General features: G+C 40.4%; 1 protein-coding gene across 1 annotated transcript in view; it reads left to right on the top strand.

Annotated features, from left to right (window-relative positions):
• Positions 1 to 15,526: 15,526 nt before the first annotated feature.
• The window catches only part of LOC124777290 (WD repeat and FYVE domain-containing protein 3), a 299,899-nt gene continuing 292,227 nt past the window's right edge, over positions 15,527 to 23,198 (top strand). The window contains exon 1 of the mRNA XM_047252642.1: positions 15,527 to 15,660. The gene's annotated coding sequence lies outside the window, so the exon portion shown is untranslated. The remainder of the gene's footprint in view (positions 15,661 to 23,198) is intronic.

Here is a 23,198-nt window from a genome sequence, read left to right as displayed (position 1 = left end):
CAACGTAGAACAAAAAGTCTCGAGTGCGAGTCCTTAACGGGACGTAGTTACAATGCAGAGGGAATGGTAGCAGCTTCAAGATTGGTACCAGTCTGAGAATGCACGAAAACAAATGACCGATCTAGTGGGTCAGAAATAGAGTCAGAGGACTAGTAACTTCGGTATGTTGAACCAAATATAGTAATTTTGAACCAAACGGGACAGTTTCCCACAGAAAGAATGTCTGCAAGTGCGTCCGCACTGTGCATGGAAGTCGTTGAAACGCCACGTGAAAGATGCGAACGGCAAAATTTACATCAAATAGTGACAGGTGGCGATGACGATGAGTCAGATAGTGTGTTCGCATTATTGAAGCAACTCACTAAGGTCGTAAAGCGAACGAGTGAAACAACAAATGCAAGGGTAGAAGACTTAAAAACCGAAACAGCAAATCTGAAAACAGCAACAGATGCAGGGTTAGAGGCAAACAGTGCTACCTTAAGTAGTCTCCAATTTGAAACCTACGCTAGGTTCGAAAAACTCCGCGAAGATCAGCAAAAACTACCAACGGAGGTTAATGAACAGTTTACTGAAATCCGGAGAAATGCGAGAGACTCACGCGAACTTATACAGTCGTTAATGGCTGATTGGAAAAAGTTGCAATCTGACATTGACCAGGTGCAGGATGCAGTGTCTAACGTTAATCAAAGAATGGATAAGTTAGCACGTAAGACGTCTGGTAAGGCGCAACAAATTGTGGAAGAGCTCAATGTCAGAAAACGTGTCACGCGAGCCGCATTAAAACTATTCGACACACGAATTGAAAACAGAGTCTCGAAAAATCTGAAACTGTATGAAGACCTTCGTACAGAATTGAAACAGTGTATCGAGAATCGTACAGAAAATAGTAGGGGGGTGACGGAATCGATAGTACCATCTGACGTAGTGATAGACAGAAATCCAGAAAGAAAAAAGTCGGTTGTTCAGTCTACCGTAGCAGTAGCAGAAACACAAAAACGTCATGAAATTCCAATTGTATACCTACAAGAGGTTGCGTCCATAATTACGGAAGCGAAACAAAAGCAAACAGGAAAAGAACAGTTAACACAGGTGAGCGAGGCAGGTGATGTGCGGTCACAGCAGACAAGGAAGCGAGAAGCGGCGACACATGTACCAGTTGCGCAATATCAAAGTTACAGTACAACAGTTTATAAACCCCAAGACAATATGAATATAATAGAAAGGCAAAAAACTGAACCATTAACGGGAAATGTAAACGAATCATTCAGTCCGATACACGAAGAACGGTAAGGTGTAGATAACTACCACACCACTGCGTAGATACATTGTTAGATGGGACATAAATACGTCATACCAAGACCCAAATTTGGTAGAACGAGTACAAGAGAACATGACACTGTCGGAGGGAACCAGTAATGTTGTGAAAACACAAACGCCGTATGGTGAAAAAGAAAAATTTGACAATGATCACTTTTTGACAGTCAGAAAATTCCAACATGACAAAGAAAGCGGGAACGGCTTACATCCACGCACATTTATAAATCAATTTCAGATCAATTTACCAGAGCATTGGCCACTTAGCCATAAACTTGATTCATTTGTGGGCATATGGACGGCGCAATAACGGAATCCATGCAAAGAGTAGCTGTAAACCGTCAATCGTATGACCAATTTAAATCCACATTCTAGGAGCGATACTGGTCGACAGAAACACAAAACAGGATAAAGTATGAGTTATTACAGAAAGGGTTGTTCGAAAATTCAGGAGAAAAGAAACCTGTTAGTTTTTTCGAGGAAATGACAAAAGAGAATCAGTGTTTAGACAATCCAAACAGTGACGGGGAACTGATACGGATGTGCATAGTGAAGTTACCATTACATTATAAGCAGTCATTGGTTGGTAGGGCAGGAGATAATATACAAGCATTTAAAGGAATGTTAAGAGAACTTGAATTAATATTCAGTAAAGATGACACAAAGAAACAGCGTACAATCAGAGAAAACAATAATAGGGGGCATAACAAAAACATATCAGGTTTTAATAATAATAATTCCAATGGCGATAATAAAGTAGGAAAGGGTAATGGTTTTGGAAGGAGTGGTAATCGCCCATGGGATAACAACAATAACTATAATAACTATGGTTTTGGAAATGCAAGAGGGCAAATAACAACTATGATTTTGTTGGGCAGCGGAATTACAATGGTGGATTTGGTCCTAGAAACTACGGTGGTAACTATGAGCAGAGATACAATCCCCGTGCGAACGAAGGCGGAATGTTTAGACTTTTTCAGCAACAAAATCAAGGTTATTCAAGTGGCTATCAAATGGCCAAAATGCACAAAGGTTGGGGAAAATAAAGCTTCAGTGGGACAAGACACGCGAAATGAACCGGCAGAAGAAGTCGAGTTGAAGCTACCAAATCCAGGTAAAAGACAGAATTGACCATATGAATGGTATGAAGACCAATGGTAACACCCAAGTTATAAGTGAAGTCCCACCAGTACCTAAAGTAAAACATCGACATTTTGTAAAATTAGCACCAAACAATAGGAAGGTTACAGCACTGAAAACAAATTCTTTTCTATTTGCAAAGGCCCCATGGATGTAAGTAAAGTAGTCCATGATAATGCAGTCGAATTGATTAATCCAAAAACAGGGAAATCATTAGGTTTGCACCACATGAGTAATTTAAGAGTAAATAAAGGTTAAACAAAAGAAAAAAGTGTAACTCCACACGAGAATTTAGTTGTATTAAATGTCCAGAAATTAAAGAGTGTGAAAGATAGCAAAATGCACACAGATAAAATTTTTAACTTGTACTTATTTCAGTTAAATAAATAAAATAAATGTTGTTGGGAAGGTAAATGGAGAATGATGAAGAAATGATAAGGAAACGAGAACTAAAGTAACTCTTCTACAAACGAAATGTGTTCTGGGTAAAGAGGTGAAAGTAATGAGAGAAATAGAGATCAGCATGTGGATAGTTCGACGAAATAGTAGTAGATTCTCTCTTAGAGATGTAGTGTAAAGGAGGAGGAAGTTCATTCTTGTAGATGAAAGGAAGTGAAGAAATAGGAAGGAAATAGATAATTAGGTGGGAAGGAGATAGGCATCTTTAATCTGTTCCGTCGAGGAAGGTTAACAAATAATTGAGGAGATATTTTGGCGGAATATATGATTTAAGCACTCAGTGATTAAAGTACTCAGTGATTAAAGTACTCAGTAGTAAAGCTGCTTTATAAAAAGGGAGAAAGGGATAGTGTAGATAATTTTAGACCTATTTCTATGCCATCAGTGTTTGCAAAAGTTATTGAAAAGGCTGTATATGTAAGGATAATTGATCATTTTATATCACATGACTTGCTACCAAATGTACAGTTCGGCTTTAGAAGTCGTTTAACAATTGAAAATGATACGTTCTCTTTTCTCTGAGAGGTACTGCATGGGCTAAACAAAAGGTTTCGAATGCTTGGCATATTTTTTGTCTTAACCAAGGCTTTTGATTGTGTTGATCACAAAATATTGCTGCAGAAGTTGGACCATTATGGAATACGGGAAGTAGCTCACAATTGGTTCACCTCTTACTTTAGCAACAGGCAGCAAAATATCATTATTCACTATGTTGAAAATGACTGTGATGTGGGGTCTGAGTGGGGTACTGTCAAGTGGGGGGTGCCCCAGAGATCAGTGTTGGGGCCACTCCTGTTCCTTATTTATATAAATGATATGCCCTCTAGAATTACAGGGGCATAGTTGTGTTGTTGTCCTTAGCGTAAGTTAGTTTAAGTTAGATTAAGTAGTGTGTAAGCTTAGGGACCAATGACCTCAGCAGTTTGGTCCCACGAGATCTTACTACAAATTTCCAATTTTCTACGAGCAAGTCGCCTGGCCCTGATGGCCTCCCATAGAAATTTTATCGAACATCTCGCCCCTTAATAGTGGTGATGTGGATGGAAATTTGTCAGAACGTAATTTCGACTCTCGTGTAGGACCCAGACAGGTTCCTTGATGTCTCCTCATTCTCATCCAAAAGCCTCACAGACTTGCGATTACAGCCCCTTGATGTTAGGGCACAAAGATCTTTACCCAGCTTTTGGCTCCATGGATTAAACAGACGGCCTTCTACATGGTTTCCCATTATCAAACTTCTTTGGGAAGTGCCAATAACATCTACACTTCCGTCTGTAGCTGTTGGGGAATAATCACTCTTGCTCATGCTCGTCGTGTGCCTGGACTTTGGCAGCTCTTGACTTTAGCCAGGCTTTCGATTGAGTCGATCACGACTGCCTGGAAGGGATGTTCTGCAGTATGGGATACCCTGACGCTACCGCCAACGCCGTAATGCATTCCCTTCGTGGAGCTACGTCCTGTGTCCTCTACAGTGGCCGTCTCACTCCTCCCATCTTGAGCCACCATTTGGTGCGTCAAAGCTGCCCACTTATGCACTGCTGTGTGCTTTCGCCATGGAACAACTGCTCTGCTGCGTCCATCAGCATCTCTCTGGGAGTCTCTTCGTGGCCATGTATTCAGCTGTACTAGCTATTCAGACGATCTTGTAATCGTTCTTTGTTTCGGTGCTAAACTCAGGGAGTTGCCGTCATGGGTTGCCAACTAGGGCGAAGCTTCTGGTCGCTGCATCAAAGTCTGCAAATCGAGCAGCATTGCTATAGGTGCGGGGATTCCTGGGGGACAGCTGCTACTATCTGATTTCGCGAGTGATCTGTGGCGCATGATGGCCCTCAACTGCCGGCACTTACTGTCCCAATTACTGGATGCTAAATCATCGTTTGCAAGTCCTCAATCTTCTGGAATGGACACAGTATTAAGGTATACATTTGACGTCACATATCCACCTTGTGCGATAGACACAACCTATTCCTCTGTATAAGGCCCTCTGCATCTTGTTAGAGTCATTGGGTTCATACACTGAAGCGCTCCAGAAGCTTGAACAGGCATGCGTATTCAAATATAGAGATATGTAAACAGACGGAATATGGCGCTGCGGTTGGCAACGCCTATGTACGACAACATGTATCTGGCTCAGTTGTTAGATCGGTTACTGTTGCTACAGTGGCAGGCTATCAAGATTTAAGTGAGTTTGAACTCTGGAACCGCGCGACTGCTACGGTTGCAGGTTCGAATCCTGCCTCGGGCATGGATGTGTGTGATGTCCTAAGGTAGTTAGGTTTATGTAGTTCTAAGTTCTCGGGGACTGATGACCTCAGAGGTTGAGTCCCATAGTGCTCAGAGCCATTTGAAGTTGAGTTTGAACGTGGTGTTATAGTCGGCGCACGAGCGATGGGACACAGCATCTCCGAGGTAGCGATGAAGTGGGGATTTTCCCTTTCGACCATATCACGAATGTACCATGTAATCAGGAATCTGGTAAAACACCAAATCTCTGACATCGCTGCGGCAGGAAAAAGTTCCTGTAAGAACGGGATTGACGACGTCTGAAGAGAATCGTTCAACGTGACAGAAGTGCAACCCTTCCGCAAATTGCTTCAGATTTCAATGCTGGGCCGTCAACAAGTGTCAGCGCGCGGACCACTCAACGAAACATCATCGATATGAGCTTTCGGATCTGAAAGCCCGCTCGTGTACCCTTGATGACAGCATGACGCAAAGCTTTACGCCTCACCTGGGTCCATCAACATCGACATTGGACTGTTGATGACTGCATACATTTTGCCTGATCGGACGAGTATCGTTTCAAATTGTATCGAGCGGTTGGACGTGTAGCTCATGAATCCATGGATCCTGCATGTCAGCATGGGACTGCTGAAGCTGGTGGAGGCTCTTTAATGGTGTTGGGCGTATGAAGTTGGAAATATATGGGACCCATGACACATCTAGATACGACTCTGATGAGGAGACATATGTAAGCATCCTGTCTGATCACCTGCATCCATTCGTGTCCATTGTGCATTCTGACGAACTTGGGCAATTCCGGCAGGACAATGTGAGACACCATGCATCCGGAATTGCTACAGAGTGGCTCCAGCAACACCCTTTGGAGTTTAAACACTTCCACTGGCCACCAAACTCCCCAAAGATAAACATTATTGAACATATCTAGGATGCCCCGCAATGTGCCTTTCAGAAGAGATTTCCATGCCCTCCTATTTTTACGGATTTATGGACAGCCCTGCATAATTCATGGTGTCAGTTCACTCCTGCAGTACTTCAGACATTAGTAGGGTCCTTGCCACGTTGTGTTGCAGCAATTCTGCATGCTCGTGGGGGTCCTACACGATATTAGGCAGGTGTGCCAGCTTCTTTGGCTCTTCAGTGTATGATTACCATGGATTCCTGTTCAATGTAAGGCACGAGACCTCCACACCGCCTTGGTGCACGAGCGCTATAGGTTTATATCATGTCCCTGACGGAGCGATAGCCCTTTTCCTCAGCTCTCAAATGACTCTGTGGCACCGTTGTCTTACTTGTCTTACCAGCCTGTTGCTGGAGGCCCTTGCACCACACTCTACATCTACATCTACATTTATACTCCGCAAGCCACCCAACGGTGTGTGGCGGAGGGCACTTTACGTGCCACTGTCATTACCTCCCTTTCCTGTTCCAGTCGCGTATGGTTCGCGGGAAGAACGACTGTCTGAAAGCCTCCGTGCGCGCTCTAATCTCTCTAGTTTTACATTCGTGATCTCCTCTGGAGGTATAAGTAGGGGGAAGCAATATATTCGATACCTCATCCAGAAACGCACCCTCTCGAAACCTGGCGAGCAAGCTACACCGCGATGCAGAGCGCCTCTCTTGCAGAGTCTGCCACTTGAGTTTATTAAACATCTCCGTAACGCTATCACGGTTACCAAATAACCCTGTGACGAAACGCGCCGCTCTTCTTTGGATCTTCTCTATCTCCTCCGTCGAACCGATCTGGTATGGATCCCACACTGATGAGCAATACTCAAGTATAGGTCGAACGAGTGTTTTGTAAGCCACCTCCTTTGTTGATGGACTACATTTTCTAAGCACTCTCCCAATGAATCTCAACCTGGTACCCGCCTTACCAACAATTAATTTTATATGATCATTCCACTTCAAATCGTTCCGCACGCATACTCCCAGATATTTTACAGAAGTAACTGCTACCAGTGTTTGTTCCGCTATCATATAATCATACAATAAAGGATCCTTATTTCTATGTATTCGCAATACATTACATTTGTCTATGTTAAGGGACAGTTGCCACTCCCTGCACCAAGTGCCTATCCACTGCAGATCTTCCTGCATTTCGCAACAATTTTCTAATGCTGCAACTTCTCTGTATACTACAGCATCATCCGCGAAAAGCCGCATGGAACTTCCAACACTATCTACTAGGTCATTTATATATATATTGTGAAAAGCAATGGTCCCATAACACTCCCCTGTGGCACGCCAGAGGTTACTTTAACGTCTGTAGACGTCTCTCCAATGATAACAACATGCTGTGTTCTGTTTGCTAAAAACTCTTCAATCCAGTCACACAGCTGGTCTGATATTCCGTAGGCTCTTACTTTGTTTATCAGGCGACAGTGCGGAACTGTATCGAACGCCTTCCGGAAGTCAAGAAAAATAGCATCTACCTGGGAGCCTGTATCTAATATTTTCTGGGTCTCATGAACAAATAAAGCGAGTTGGGTCTCACACGATCGCTGTTTCCGGAATCCATGTTGATTCCTACATAGTGGATTCTCAGTTTCCAAAAACGACATGATACTCGAGCAAAAAACATGTTCTAAAATTCTACAAGAGATCGACGTAAGAGATATAGGTCTATAGTTTTGCGCATCTGCTCGACGACCCTTCTTGAAGACTGGGACTACCTGTGCTCTTTCCCAATCATTTGGAACCTTCCGTTCCTCTAGAGACTTGCGGTACACGGCTGTTAGAAGGGGGGCAAGTTCTTTCGCGTACTCTGTGTAGAGTCGAATTGGTATCCCATCAGGTCCAGTGGACTTTCCTCTATTGAGTGATTCCAGTTGCTTTTCTATTCCTTGGACACTTATTTCGATGTCAGCCATTTTTTCGTTTGTGCGTGGATTGAGAGAAGGAACTGCAGTGCGGTCTTCCTCTATGAAACAGCTTTGGAAAAAGGTGTTTAGTATTTCAGCTTTACGCGTGTCATCCTCTGTTTCAATGCCATCATCATCCCGGAGTGTCTGGATATGCTGTTTCGAGCCACTTACTGATTTAATGTAAGACCACAACTTCCTAGGATTTTCTGTCAAGTCGGTACATAGAATTTTACTTTCGAATTCACTGAACGCTTCACGCATAGCCCTCCTTACGCCAACTTTGACATCGTTTAGCTTCTGTTTGTCTGAGAGGTTTTGGCTGCGTTTGAACTTGGAGTGAATCTCTCTTTGCTTTCGCAGTAGTTTCCTAACTTTGTTGTTGTACCACGGTGGGTACCTATCCAGCTTTCGGACGCTCCACCGCCCTTCTTTTACTTCCGCCACTTGTTCCCCGACCTAAACTACGTTCGTACAGCGGTAATGCCAGTGCACGTGACGTACATGAAGGCGATCTATGGCTTTCTTCAGCAGTACATGTCACCGAATGTGATTGAGGGGAAGCATCCCCACGTCGACTGGCGTGCCGTTTGGATTCCTTATCTTAACACTGATGTTGAGTCTGTGTGGTAACTTACTGTCAATGGGAAGCAAGTATGCCGGTCACGCCTTCACAGGATTCACCTCACAGACGCTCCGTTTTGTGTCGCCTGTGATATTTTGGACTCAGACGAGCATCGTCTGGTATGCAGATTGGAGAGGTGTCTGGTTATTGTAGTTAAAGGTGCGACAGGTGTTGTTCCTAATTACCCGTACGACTACTCATTAGATACAACGGCTCCTCTTTCTTTACGCGGAATACTTCACGTAAGCAAAGACGAACTCTGTGAACTGCATTTGTAGACAGTACAGTTCACTACTTGTTTGCTGAGGACGAGAAAAATATCCTTGACTTTTGGCACACCCTTAATGAACGACATTGTGCAGTTGTCCGCAATCCCAAATACAGATAATTTTTTCCAGTTTTCTTTGTATTGTCTTTCTTAATCCACAGCAGAAGTAGGATGTTACTACAGTAACAAGTTGACCCACGCTTTTTTCACTCTTAGAATCGGTTATTCTCTGGTCATCAGAATGTTCGTCTCTGAAAAACTATGCATCGATATTCTCACCGAGTCTGGAGACTTGCCACTCCCTACTTGGTTTGACGCCAGTTTATGGTATTCTTGGTAGTATTAATAATAATTAAAAAACATAAAAAAGAATTAAATGAACGAGTAAATCATTGATGTTCTGTGTACCACCACTCACGTTCCCTACACTTTCCTTTGGGCGCCGAGAAGGTTCCTTATAAAGAAAAAAAAGTAGTCCAGTGCAGTTCATTGGCTTGGGTTTGAGTCCCACCCCATCATTATTTTTTCACTTTATTACTCATAATGTTACAATTAATTCTAAAATTTAAATATACTAAAACAATTCAATTTATGTACATAGTATTAATATACAGTATTCAATTTTGTCATGATTATTAAGGTTGTAAGTAAAACGCCTATATATTGTGGTAAAAAAGAGAGTATATGAGAAAATTTAGCATGAAAGTGTTTTCTGTAGATGATCTGCTGAAGTGGTCCTTTTCTAATTGATCTTTGGAGCAGAAAGTGAGATTTAAAAAGTTAGGTAGACCTAGTCCAAACATAGATCTGACAACAAGAGGGGAAGGGATGAGGCTCTCCAATTTGGCTGAAACTGTGTGAGTAGAAGCAGATAGATGCTCCAGTCAAGATCCTAAAATATTTCGCTTGAGTGGGCCGTAGGAAAATCTAAAACACCATCTAAAGATTTACGCATAGCATATGAGAGATTCTTGAGTAGGAAATTCATGTACCGTTGCAGTAGCCCAGTGGTCAAGCACGCTGCTGACAGTTTGTTGGCTCACATTCGATTCCTGCTTCTACTATCATTTTTTCTCATTTTCTTTTATTCATTGCAATGTTAAATGATTTATTACAAAACTTAAATATTTAAAAGTTCAATTTATATCCGTAAAATTAATAAAGGCTACAGGGCACCACACTGTAGCACACTGGTAAAATTTTGCTCCGATTCTGACGATTTATCGGCTTTATCCTGCGGCATTTCATGCCTCAGTTGCATATTTTCGTGCTTCAGCTCGTCTTCTTCTCTTCTTAGATCGTCGATTACATAGTGCAAACTTGAAACGCGGTCACTGAATTTTGAGAATTCACTTTTGCACTTCTCACAAGCTATCTTTATGACTTCATTATGGTAATTCATTTTTGCAGCAATATCGCATACACCTGTACTCGCCGCTATCTTCCTATAAACAGTGAGGGAGGTGAAAAATGAAATATGGAGATTGTAGGAAACGTTTGTGGCATTGTATCAGGAAGAGTAAGTATGTGTCTATTTATAACAATGACGATAAGAAAAACCTACTGGGTGGTCCATTGATAGTGACAGGGCCAAATATCTCACGAAATAAGGGTCAAACGAAAAAAACTACAAAGAACGAGACTTGTCTAGCTTGAAGGGGGAAACCAGATGGCGTTATGGTTGGCCCGCTAGATGGCGCTACCATAGGTCAAACGGATATCAGCTGCGTTTTTTAAATTATGAACCGCCAATTTTATATTACCTATTCGTGTTTTACGTGGTATCACGTAACATTCCGACAGTGCGGACGATATTTGCTTCGTAATACATTACCCGTGTTAAAATGGACAGTTTACCAATTGCGGAAAAGGTCGATATCGTGTTGATGTATGGCCATTGTGAACAAAATGCCCAATGGGCGTGTGCTATGTATGTTGCTCGGTATCCTGGACGACATCATCCAAGTGTTCGGACCGTTCGCCGGATAGTTACGTTATTTAAGGGAACAGGAAGTGTTCAGCCACATGTGAAACGTCAACCACGACCTGTAACAATTGATGATGCCCAAGTAGGTGTTTTAGCTGCTGTCGCGGCTCATCAGCACATCAATAGCAGGCAAATTGCGCGAGAATCGGGAATCTCAAAAACGTCGGTGTTGAGAATGCTACATCAACATCGATTGCAGCCGTACCATATTTCTGTGCACCAAGAATTGCATGACGACGACTTTGAACGTCATTTCTGCCACTGGGCCCAAGAGAAATTACGGGATGATGACAGATTTTTTGCACGCGTTCTATTTAGCGACGAAGGGTCATTCACCAACAGCGGTAAGGTAAACCGGCATAATATGCACTATTGGGCAAAGGAAAATCCACGATGGCTGAGACAAGTGGAACATCAGCTACCTTGGCGGGTTAATGTACAGTGCGGCATTATGGGAGGAAGGATAATTGGCCCCCATTATATCGATGGCAATCTAAATGGTGCAATGTATGCTGATTTCTTACGTTATGTTCTACCGATGTTACTATAAGATGTTTCGCTGCATGACAGAACGGCGATGTACTTCCAACGTGATGGATGTCCGACACATAGCTCGCGTGCAGTTGAAGCGGTATTGAATAGCATATTTCATGACAGGTGGATTGGTAGTTCATCGGATCTGACGTCCCCGGATTTCTTTATGTGGGGGAAATTAAAGGATATTTGCTATCGTGATCCACCGACGACGCCTGACAACATGCGTCAGCGCATTGTCAATACATGTGCGAACATTACAGAAGGCGAACTACTCGCTGTTGAGAGGAATGTCGTTACACGTATTGCCAAATGCATTGAGGTTGACGGACTTCATTTTGAGCATTTATTGCATTAATGTGGTATTTGCAGGTAATCACGCTGTAACAACATGCGTTCTCAGTAATGATAAGTTCACAAAGGTACATGTATCACATTGGAACAACCGAAATAATATGTTCAAACGTACCTACGTTCTGTACTTTAATTTAAAAAACCTGCCTGTTACCAACTGTTCGTCTAAAATTGTGAGCCATATGTTTGTAACTATTACAGCGCCATCTATCAGAAAGTGAAAAAAGTGGTCCAAGTAAAACATTCATATTTCCTTACGTAGTACACGAATATGTAATAAAAAACAGGGGTTCATAATTAAAAATCGCAGTTGATATCCATTTGACCTATGGCAGCGCCATCTAGCGGGCCAACCATAGCGCCATCTGGTTTCCCCTTTCAAGCTAGACAAGTTTCGTACTTTGTAGTTTTTTTGTTTGACGTTTATTTCGTGAGATATTTGGCCTGGTCATGATCAATGTATAAGCTAATTACAATCACATCTTCCTTGCCTAAAATGTGGAAACTGTCTTAAAAAAAGATAGAATACTACTTTTTATATGGGAATATAACATACTCAGTGAGGCACAGCACTGTTTCAGAAAATGTAGCTTTACCACCACAGTCACAGCTAACTTTGTATCTGATGTTATGGGGGCGTAAGAAGAGCAAGGAAAAGTCTATCGAGTTTTCCTTGACTTTTCAAGGGCTATTGATTGTGTTCACAACAGACTAATAACCAAAATAAGGTGCTGTTATATCAGGGGCAAGGCAGCTAACATGAAGTGATTTGTGGAAAGCAAGGAACAGTGTGTAGAAGCACAGGATAAAAATAATGATGCCACTGTAAATATGCGTTCTATTTTCAGTTATAGTCGAGATGGCATACAAAAGTCTCTGGCAACTCACAACATGGCTGCCAGCTATCTATTGCGAAGCGTTAGTGACTGCAGGCGAAAACACTAGCCGTCTACAGAGCTGTGACAACACTGAGGCATAGCCACAGAGACATTTGCAAAATCACATTATGTTGTTAGTTGAGGTAGACGCATGAAGCTGCTGCGCCCAGCCCACTGCAACTGTGGGTGATGCCAAATCAACTACAGTAAATTTGCTGTACCTCAGGCATCAGCTCTAGGGTCCCTACTTTTCATTCTGTATGTAGACAGTATACCATCAGCAGTTGGTAACGGTTTGTAGATGACACTACAATAATGTAGTAGGGAAAAGTGACTCAGTAGAAGGACTAGAATCAAGCACCCTTGCAAATTTGAGGGAATTTCTGTGAAAACAATTAATTTGTAAATGCAAATAAGACAAAATATGTAAAATTACAAACAAATAAAACTACAATATCTGCCTTGAAATAGGTAATTCAGTTCTCAAAGAAGTAGGGTATCACAAATTTTTGAGTAATGTGGTTGATAAGCACTTGACAAGGGTGAATCATCTTAGCAAAACATGCTAAAAAAAAGCCTCTAGTATATTCTTAATGTGAAAGATGCCTGGGACAGTATATATATAGACATACTGTTAACAACATACTATGGAATACTCTACCCTCATCTTTCATACCACATTATAGTCTAGGGAAATTAGGGAAATGCAGCGCATATGCATATGGCTGTCTGATGTCTGATGCATTGCAAAACTGGACCCCAAGACAACCCTACAGAAATAAATTCAGTGAATTTAGTGTAATGACTGTCCCTCCATATATATATATATATATAAACTATTATGCACTTGAAAGCAAATAGCGTTGATGAGTTAAATAAAAACATATATGTAGTATTTTGACAAATAGTGATTTTTATCTATACAGGAAGCATCTAAAATTAACCAAAAAAGGCTTCATAGCTGTTGGACACATTTTATACAATTTATATACAAATTATAAAATGCATTGACAAGACATCTGTATCCAAAAATAAATTAAGAGGTTATTCAGTCATTTTCTTTCCATATAGCCTGAAAGAATACTTTCAAACAAGGAATTGTTAAGGTATCTATGTATCCACAAAACATGAATCATAAATATAAGATAGCAGTATATTCTCACTATGTAAGAATGGTAAATGGAAATGTCGTGTGGCTAGGGTCTCCCGTCGGGTAGTCATGCTGCTGCTTCTTTTTGTTGTAAGTGTCTTGAACAGACATGGTGCTGCAAAGAAGGCTTCTAGAGTGTAAGATGGTGAAAATTAGTGCCTGCGTGCTGGGTGATGCAACAGTGATATGGTGAAAGTGTGTGATTATGAAAATCTGAAGAGGAGTATGTGAATTCCTGAGGATATTAAAGTGTGATAAATCATTCTTTTATCTTATAAAGTTTATGTTACGCAAATCTTGAAATGGTTTCACGTATTCATGTAAGGGCTGTTAAATTAAGTTTTGACTAAATAAAAATATGTCTACAATAAGATATATGTATAAATATAATAGAAACTGCAAATGTGCTGACAACATCTATACAATGGAAATGGCCTGTAGTTGAAAAACCGAATAGCTGAATAAATGGTTTGCAGAATTAACATGGAGGCCTATAAATACCTATTGACATTTGTAATTCCTCAAATTCAATTTAATCTGATATTTGCTCTCCAATTTCTATTTTCACCTTGTTCCTGGTTGTTTTTCGATTTTAATGGTCGACCAGAAAGCCATTGAGATCAAAATACAATAAACGTGCCTTATTTATTTGGTTGCTCTAAGTGCCAGATTCAATAGATTGTGTTATTTTGCTTCACTTTTGCGGTAATCAGGGCAAATGAAATTATAATTATTTTTATTATCAGCTGCAGTTTGCATGGACATGATGTGAGACGAGGTGGCTACATATGACTGACATAACTTACCTTTTAAAACAACATAAGGTCGAAACGCGTAAGGTGTTTTTAGAAAAAATAAAAGTGTGGTCAGGACATGATAAAACTTGTTTTGTTTGCTGCATGGTCAACTGCTATTTTCTTCCTTGTTAAATAATTATAAGCAGCTGGCTTCTTATTCCAATATAATATACCTTTCTAACTTTACATAAATGTATTTGTATTTTCAATAAATTTTGATAGATTCAGTAATGAACTCTGTAGGATACTGACGCATATCGGCCATTTAAAATTCAAGTGTACACGCAAAGAAGAGAACAATAGAGTTCGCCCACCTGATAATCGGCAATTTGCCGTCAACGCGCTTATATTTGCCTCTGCATATATGATTATGCACTCCCTGCGCACTTTTGACGAAACCTCCAACTCCGACTTCCAGGTTTGCGCGCATGTCATTCCTGCACAAAGTTACAATCCCCAAGCTGCGATCGGTCTGCGCCGATGTGGTGTGCACAGACATTTACACAGACAGATCGTTGCGTATGGACCGGTCTTTACGCACTGGGGCCTTTCAACGCGTACGGAAACGTCACCTATAGACATAACTGGCTAGCCAACATTTAATTTCTAGTGTACCGCCCTCAGCTTCAATAATGTCACTGGTCAGAGACGTTTTTGTTACAAGAAAGTATTCCCTAATGACGTATCTGAGACCGAGTAGCAAGGGTTTTTATCTGTGATGAAAATATTTAGTCGATGAAAATCAAGATGGCTAACATCAGCTGTTTAGCTGTTCAGGGGGCGGGATGGCGTTATAAGAAATGACAATATGTAAAGTTCCATACTCATGTTGATATTATTTAACGTTTTTACCATACTGCTACTTTTCGTATGGCCGACAGATGACAATATTGGTGTCAACTGTCAGTGATGTCGGTTTCAGTGGCGGTGTAGGTTATTTCCGTGTAATGTCAGTGAGAATGAACGTCAAAACTGTTTGTTGTAAACAGAAAACAGTGTCCTAATCAATGGATGTATAATGAAGATGACTTGAAAACAGGAGCTGTTTGGTGAGTTGTGCAATATTAGTGCTTTCAGTGCAAGGCGCTCTATTTTTCAGAGAATAAATAATGTAGCCTTTCAAACCTGAAGTCGCCGCTCACCAGTCATACTGGACTGGATTGCTGTCATTATTGATGAGTTACAAGTTTAGAAGAGATCAGTTTGTTTTGGAGGTTCCGTGTAAGACATATGACTCAGTAATTCTCAAGTTTCTGCATCCACCTTAACAATATTTAACCATAGGGAAAAAGAACCAGACACTGAATCGAATGCATTGCACGCAGATTTTTTGTTTTCGTGTATCACCTTATTTTACATTCAATTGGAAAATATTGTTCCCGAACGGTACCTCTACATGTGTGTGAACATTTTGACGTACTAGTAAGTTGTAGTCGCAATCCGTTTCAATATCGGCACGAGAATCACACACCATTATAAGTGCCTTTTTTTTCATAAATTGTTTGTCATTGGAAAAAAAGCCGGAAAAACTGACTTTGCTGTTATCATTACCCCATTTCGTCTGACTGATCGAAGTGTGCACTAGCTATTTATGCAATGCTCCTGGCCCACAAATCTCTATGATAAAAACGGTGTAGGTAAGATGAAAATTGGTGTAAACCATTCATCATTCCGCATCTTTGGTGCTCCATGTCTTGTTTACATTTCGAAGAACCTGTGCATTAACATGTTTTATGGCATTTAACTCCATTACTTTGTTGATACACCCGTGACTCATTACATTAAGTTATAAATATATGAACTTTAGTGGTGAAATAATTTTTGTAGCTATTCATCAGTAAAGTAGTTGAAAATTATCTTGCTCTGTCTGCAGATGTATAAATGTGTAGTTTTAGCAACAATACATTAAAAAACTGGGTTATTTCGGAAATGAGCCTTATGCAAACACAAGTAGTTTTTTAACTCACAAACACGAAAGAATTAGAAGAGGAGCTTCAAACCTTAGTAAAATGTGTAGAACAATACATTAGTTGTACAGATGCCCATTATTTTAAATTAATTTTAACATTCTTCTTTTTGGCATACAGCCAGCTGTTGCGATGATGGAGCTCTCCATTCTTGTCAATCACTAGCTGTCTGCATTTCAGCTTAACTGGTGCATCCTAAATCATGAATAATTTGCCTTATGTACTCATAACTGTAATTCTTCCTGTACAGTATGCATTTTCTTACAGTCTTCAGCAAAGATTCACATGGTAATATGCACCTAACCATCGTTCCCTTCGATTCACTTGGTTGGGGCATTTCCCCCCTAACTTCCTTGTCTAATTCTTTTTTTTTTGTCTCAAGGTTTATGCTTTTGGGTACCGGCAGCTATGACTGCTTCCATCAGTATTGTCAGGAATTAAGACTGAATATTGTGCAACTGGCAAGGACCTCACTTTTATGACCAGATAACAGCGTTTGATTGACGATTATCTCAGGATCTTGTGCAGAAAGTGAATCCTGGTGTCTTAACAATGAGAATGATCTTCACTGTCACTGGCATTGATAAATAAAAGCTTGTTTATTTTCCCAACCTTTACCCTATTATCTCCTATGGGGTCATACTTTCGAGTAGCCAGTGCAGTAGCAAAGGATATTTGCAATGCAAATAAAGTTAAATGAAGTCTCCCAAAATTCTAACTCTGTCATCCTTGCGTATATAGCCTATTCCACAAGGGATTCGTGGTGTGAAATAAAGACTCCAACTCAAGAAACTGCAGCAGTCATTCAGTGAACATGTGACAGCAAAGCAACTTTTTGCTTTGATAACATCTTTTAACCATTGTCCATGTAGAGCTCCAAAAAATTGAGAGAGAAAACTTATATTTTCACATTCAAGTTGAAATATTTTCTTGTGAGACACTAATTTTATTCTGTGCAGCAATTCCTGATGGAGTTAATGTGCTGCTCCTTTGGTATTAATTAATTTTGTAGAATTTGACATCTACATTGAAGTTGCACATTACAATTATTTTCATGCAACTGAATTTACCAATTTATTACCAACAAAAAGGTATAGTTTGCCAGTGATACTTATATTTTTCTCATTTTACTCCTATAAATGACATAATACTTAGTGAAACATTTTACTTCCACAGATGGCATAATACTGAGTGAGGCACTATGTTACTATAATTAATAGTTTTTAATGGTTGGCTATTAATAATGTAACTTGAACTCTTTTAGCATCTCACTGTTGAGAAGACATATTAGTTAGTTGCAGTTTTATGTTTTGTTTGCACTATTCTCTTTTTCATAGTGAGGAACAGAGAATTAATAGTATGGGTTGGTTAGTTGTTCCCCAGATAATTTGCACAATAAATGGGAATGATGTGGAATGAGTCATTTTACACTCTCATTGCAAATTAATTTTTAAATATGGCTTCATGCTGAACATTTAGAACTTTTTTATTTTTGTTTTTATTATTTTGTTACTATTGAATGTTGAGATGTGAGTTAGTAATTGCTGCCCACTAACTTTTGTGTGTTACAATGACAGAAATTCTTCTGTGGAATAGGAGTAGTTCTCGTGGAGGAACTTCTTCAGTTTCTTTCCGAATTTTCCTTTGCTGTGTGTCAGACATTTTATTTCAATATAATGGAAGGAAACATTCCACGTGGGAAAAATTATATATAAAAAACAAAGATGAGGTGACTTACCGAACAAAAGCGCTGGCAGGTCGATAGATACACAAACAAACACAAACATACACACAAAATTCAAGCTTTCGCAACAAACTGTTGCCTCATCAGGAAAGAGGGAAGGAGAGGGGAAGACGAAAGGAAGTGGGTTTTAAGGGAGAGGGTAAGGAGTCATTCCAATCCCGGGATTGGAAAGACTTACCTTAGGGGGAAAAAAGGACAGGTATACACTAGCACACACGCACATATCCATCCACACATACAGACACAAGCAGTCTTTAAATATGTCTGCTTGTGTCTGTATGTGTGGATGGATATGTGCGTGTGTGCTAGTGTATACCTGTCCTTTTTTCCCCCTAAGGTAAGTCTTTCCGCTCCCGGGATTGGAATGACTCCTTACCCTCTCCCTTAAAACCCACTTCCTTTCGTCTTCCCCTCTCCTTCCCTCTTTCCTGATGAGGCAACAGTTTGTTGCGAAAGCTTGAATTTTGTGTGTATGTTTGTGTTTGTTTGTGTATCTATCGACCTGCCAGCGCTTTTGTTCGGTAAGTCACCTCATCTTTGTTTTTTATATATAATAAGACATTTTATTTCACTGGATAAGTGATCAAAAAATTTACTTTCAGCAGTGTGCACTTCTTTTATGCTAAAGACAACATTATTGTTGAGTCTTGAATGTCATTTTTTTCTTCTGGTATTGTAATAATGTACATCATTGTTTAGTATTGCAATGGACTATTTACAAAAGACTTTATGAGGTTATAAATGTGCTGTGAAGCAATAGTCAGATTGCCCAACTCTCTTAAACAGATATCTACAAAATGATCATGGATGAGCATGACATATTATTCTTACAGCACATTTTATAGGGAAGAAGACTTTCTTTCTTAAAGATGTGTTACCACAGGAACAAAGATTGAAATATGGCCTGTCATCAACATTAAAGTTGTTAGAGGTGCAAAAAAATGAGCACATTGTGCATTTTAGGTGCTACCACTTCCTGAATGTTGTTCCAAGAAGTCCCAAATAGATCAAGCGAAAAATGACTTTCTATGTCTCTTCATGCAAGCCCTGATTTCTCTTTTCTTTCCAGTCCTTACACAAAATGTACTTTTGTGGCAGTAGAATCATTCTGCAGTCTTTAGTTATGTATAAAATCTGATATGGATTCCATCACTCCATGGATTTTGTTCAATTTTAGCTGTTTCAGCTGTTTCTCAGATCAACTGACACTAGTCCCTGGTGCATGCAGTGTGGTGTAGTTGTTAGCACCACTGGCCAATATGCTGCGGGTCACCGGTTCAGATCTGACCACCAGCCGTTATCTGTTATTTAGTATTTGTTGTTACTGGAATGTACTTGAAATAGCGTATCTTTGTGGTGTTTGTGTACCTGTAATATTCTATGGTTGTATAAATACTAGCACTCTGGAATGTTTGGTTTTTGTAGAGATAGTTGCATTCTCTATCCAGTAGATCAGTTCTATTCTGCCTGTTTGTTGGTGTCAGTGATAAATGTGATTTCAGTTCTAAGAGTTACGCTTAGCTGAAAACCCTGCCTTCACATTTAGACTTGATTGTGGGTTTGGTGTGTCATTGTTTGGCAGAGACATGGGACCTGAAAACATGTACATGACTGTAGCTCCAATTAGTCATCACCTTCATGGACAGGAAGTGGAATACAAGTAGTACATCATTGCTAAGATTCGTAGATTCAAGAAATGTGGATTCCCAAGTAGCAGTAAGTCACCTGCACATCAGGCAAGACTCATCTAATGAAATGAAAGGATTTGACCGAGTCTCCAAATACGACAATTGGGATAACATGGTGTGGTTGCCAAATGCGTGCTTTCACTTGGATGGCACAGTCCGGTGACAGTTTGAGAATGACAAAGAGAAGCTCAATAGCTAGGACAAATTTCAGGCTGAATTGAAGAAAACATTTACTGATGATCAACAGCAAGTCCACTTAGCACAATGACAGAGGAACAGGGCCCAACGTCATAGTGAGACAACAGTCATAAATACAGGAAGTTTTAGCTCTTTGCAGCATTATAAATGCAAATATGACAGAAGCTGACAAAATCTCACATTTGATGGAAGAGTTGCCGAAGACATGTAGCAAGCTCTTCTGATGTACAATGTCACAACAACAGAATAATTCATCTGATGGTCCCAGCACATTGAGGAAATGCAGCAGAAGAGAGTCGGACGTAAGAAGCGTGATCGGCTCCCAAATGTGGTCTCTAAGAGAGTTGTGATAGATGACCACAAGTCAGAGCACAGGAGAGAAGATACAACAGGTGTGTGGCAGCCAGAAATGTTGGCTTGAGTACACAAGAGACAGCAGCCGTGATTATTGACCCCCATATGTCAGGAGGTAGAGGACAACATTGAACAGGTGTCTTGATCTTTGACACTAGTTAAACGCATTGTGAAAAATGAAATTCAGCCACCTCGCCATTATGCCATTGCTGCCAAATGACAACCCAGCATCTGACCAAGCTAGGTACAACCAACTCCTCCACCAAAACCTTATAGAATAACAGATATTTGGAGGACAGAGGACAATACACCAATCTGTTTTCACTGTGGGCACCCTTGATACATTGTACACTACTACAGAGAAAGAACATTCAACAATTATTTTGCTGCAAGACGTCAACCATCTCAACAGTCCTATTCAAGCCAGTCAACTGCAGATAATATAGTTGAACTGTGGGTCAAAGCTCGTCACTGTATCCTGGACAATGTTACTTGCCAGCATGCCGTAGCCATTCCTCATCATCTTACCAAGATACCATCTTCTCGCCTAGTTGATGAATTCGGGAAAACTAAGCGAGACGACTGTCTATGAAGGTGAGGGCACCATAGCTGAAAAAATTCCAAGAATGACAGTTATCAAGATGACAGGAAAACTCATTGACATCCTCATCAACGAGCAACTGGTCCAGGCACTAGTTGCCTCAGGCAGTTCTTTTTCTCTAATATCAAATGCTGTATCATTGCCAGCTAAAGAAGACTATATTATGTGATAGAAATCTGATTGTGCTGAAGGTCGCAAATACGAAATATCCCTAGCAAACAATAACATGTATTGTGAAATAACTATCAGTGATACAAAAGAGCCCTCCAAATTTATCATTTTAACAGAGTGTAGTCATTATGTTATTCTCAGGTGGGACTTCTTGCAGGCATCACAAGCAATCACAGACGGTGGAAGATCAGAGCTTCATATTCATAAAGCTGTTTCAATGAGCACATATAACAAAGATTGATTGGGGCATCTGTTTGCCTTTGAAGACATTGTTATCTCACTATCATAATTGAGATGAATTCCAATTGTCAGTTGAGATGCACAGCTATAGCGAAAAAAAAAAAAAACTCAAAAGAAATATACATCCCAGTAATTGTCATAAGCATTTTGGATGTCAGGGAGAATTTTGGATCACTTATTGTCGTGAGCATTCATAACTAATCCCCAAAGGGATGTCCATAGGGGCAGTCAAACCAATCTAGGAACAGAGGTTTAGTGCACTACAGACAATGCAAGGGAGGAAGCTACTATTGAATCGACCAAGGAACAATGTGGATGAGTAATAGCCATTTTGCATCAATTTAGGATACTTTTGAATCCAGGATGGAAGAAAGACAGACCAAGTGGACAGTGATAAACCAGATTAACACTGGGGATTGTCCACCAGTTAACCAGTGCTCATATAGAGTCACTGGCTGAACAATGATTAATCTGGTAGGAAGTGGCGAGGCTGCTGCAAGGTGACGACATTGAACCTTCAGCGAGTCCTTGGTCCTCTCCGGGAGTCCTTGAGGAGGAGGAGGAAGAGGATGGCACACGGTATTTCTGCAATCACTACTGACAGCTGAGCAAAACCATGAAGAAATATGTGTATCCATTGCCACACATTGATGACATTCTGGACTGCTTGAAAGAGCGAAGTATTTGTCAACTGTGAAGATACAAACAGGCTACTGGGAAATCAAGTTTGATGTGGCTGAGTGGGAAAAGACTGCCTTAATAACTCTTAATGGCCTCTGAGTTCAAAGGTATGTTGTTTAGACTATGTAATGCTCCATTCACTGAACCTATGGTGGACAACCCACTTTGCAATATTAAATGTATGACATATCTTTGTTATATGGATGAGGTTGTCATTTCTTTGAAGACATTTGAAGAACCTCTAAACTGACTGACAACTGTGTTCAAGAGTTTTCAAACTGCGGGTCTCCACCAGAATCCAAAACAGTGCCTCTTTGTCATCCAAGAAACATAAATCTTGGGCACTTAGTGAATGGCGATGGAGTCCGCCCTGATCCAGAGAAAATAAGAGCATTTAAAGACTATCTGATTGCATGGCACATTCATGATATGAGAAGTTCTCTTGGGATGTGCTCATATTACCAGCAGTTCATTAAAGAATTCTCTATCAAGCCACATCCATTGCAAGGACTAGTGCAGAGAGATGCCAAACTTTATTGGAATGAGGTGAAAGAAAGATCTTTCCTTTTCCTCAAGGAGGTATTAACATCTCCGGTTCTAGTATTTTATTATTTGAATGCCAAGGCACAACTTCATGCTGACACTAGCAGCTTTGGGATAAGAGTAGTTCTAATACAAAATCAGTTAGGTGCTCTAAAGATGATAACTTTCACTTGTCAAGTACTGTCCAAGACTGAGAAGAACTACTCTACAACTGAGAAAGAATTCTTAGCAATTGTTTGGGGCATGAACAAATTCTGTCTGTGATGATTTGGCAAACCATACATCATTGTGATGAATCACCATTCTCTGTGCTGGCTGAGTAATCTGAAGGACCCATCTGGTTAGCCGGCAAGCTGGGCACTGAGGCTTCAGGAGTACGATGTTGTAATGGTACACAAAA

Source organism: Schistocerca piceifrons, chromosome 1 (assembly GCF_021461385.2).
Source record: "Schistocerca piceifrons isolate TAMUIC-IGC-003096 chromosome 1, iqSchPice1.1, whole genome shotgun sequence".
NCBI lineage: Eukaryota > Metazoa > Arthropoda > Insecta > Orthoptera > Acrididae > Schistocerca > Schistocerca piceifrons.
Note: the sequence above shows the minus strand (reverse complement) of the source record. Positions and strands in the feature narration are given on the sequence as shown.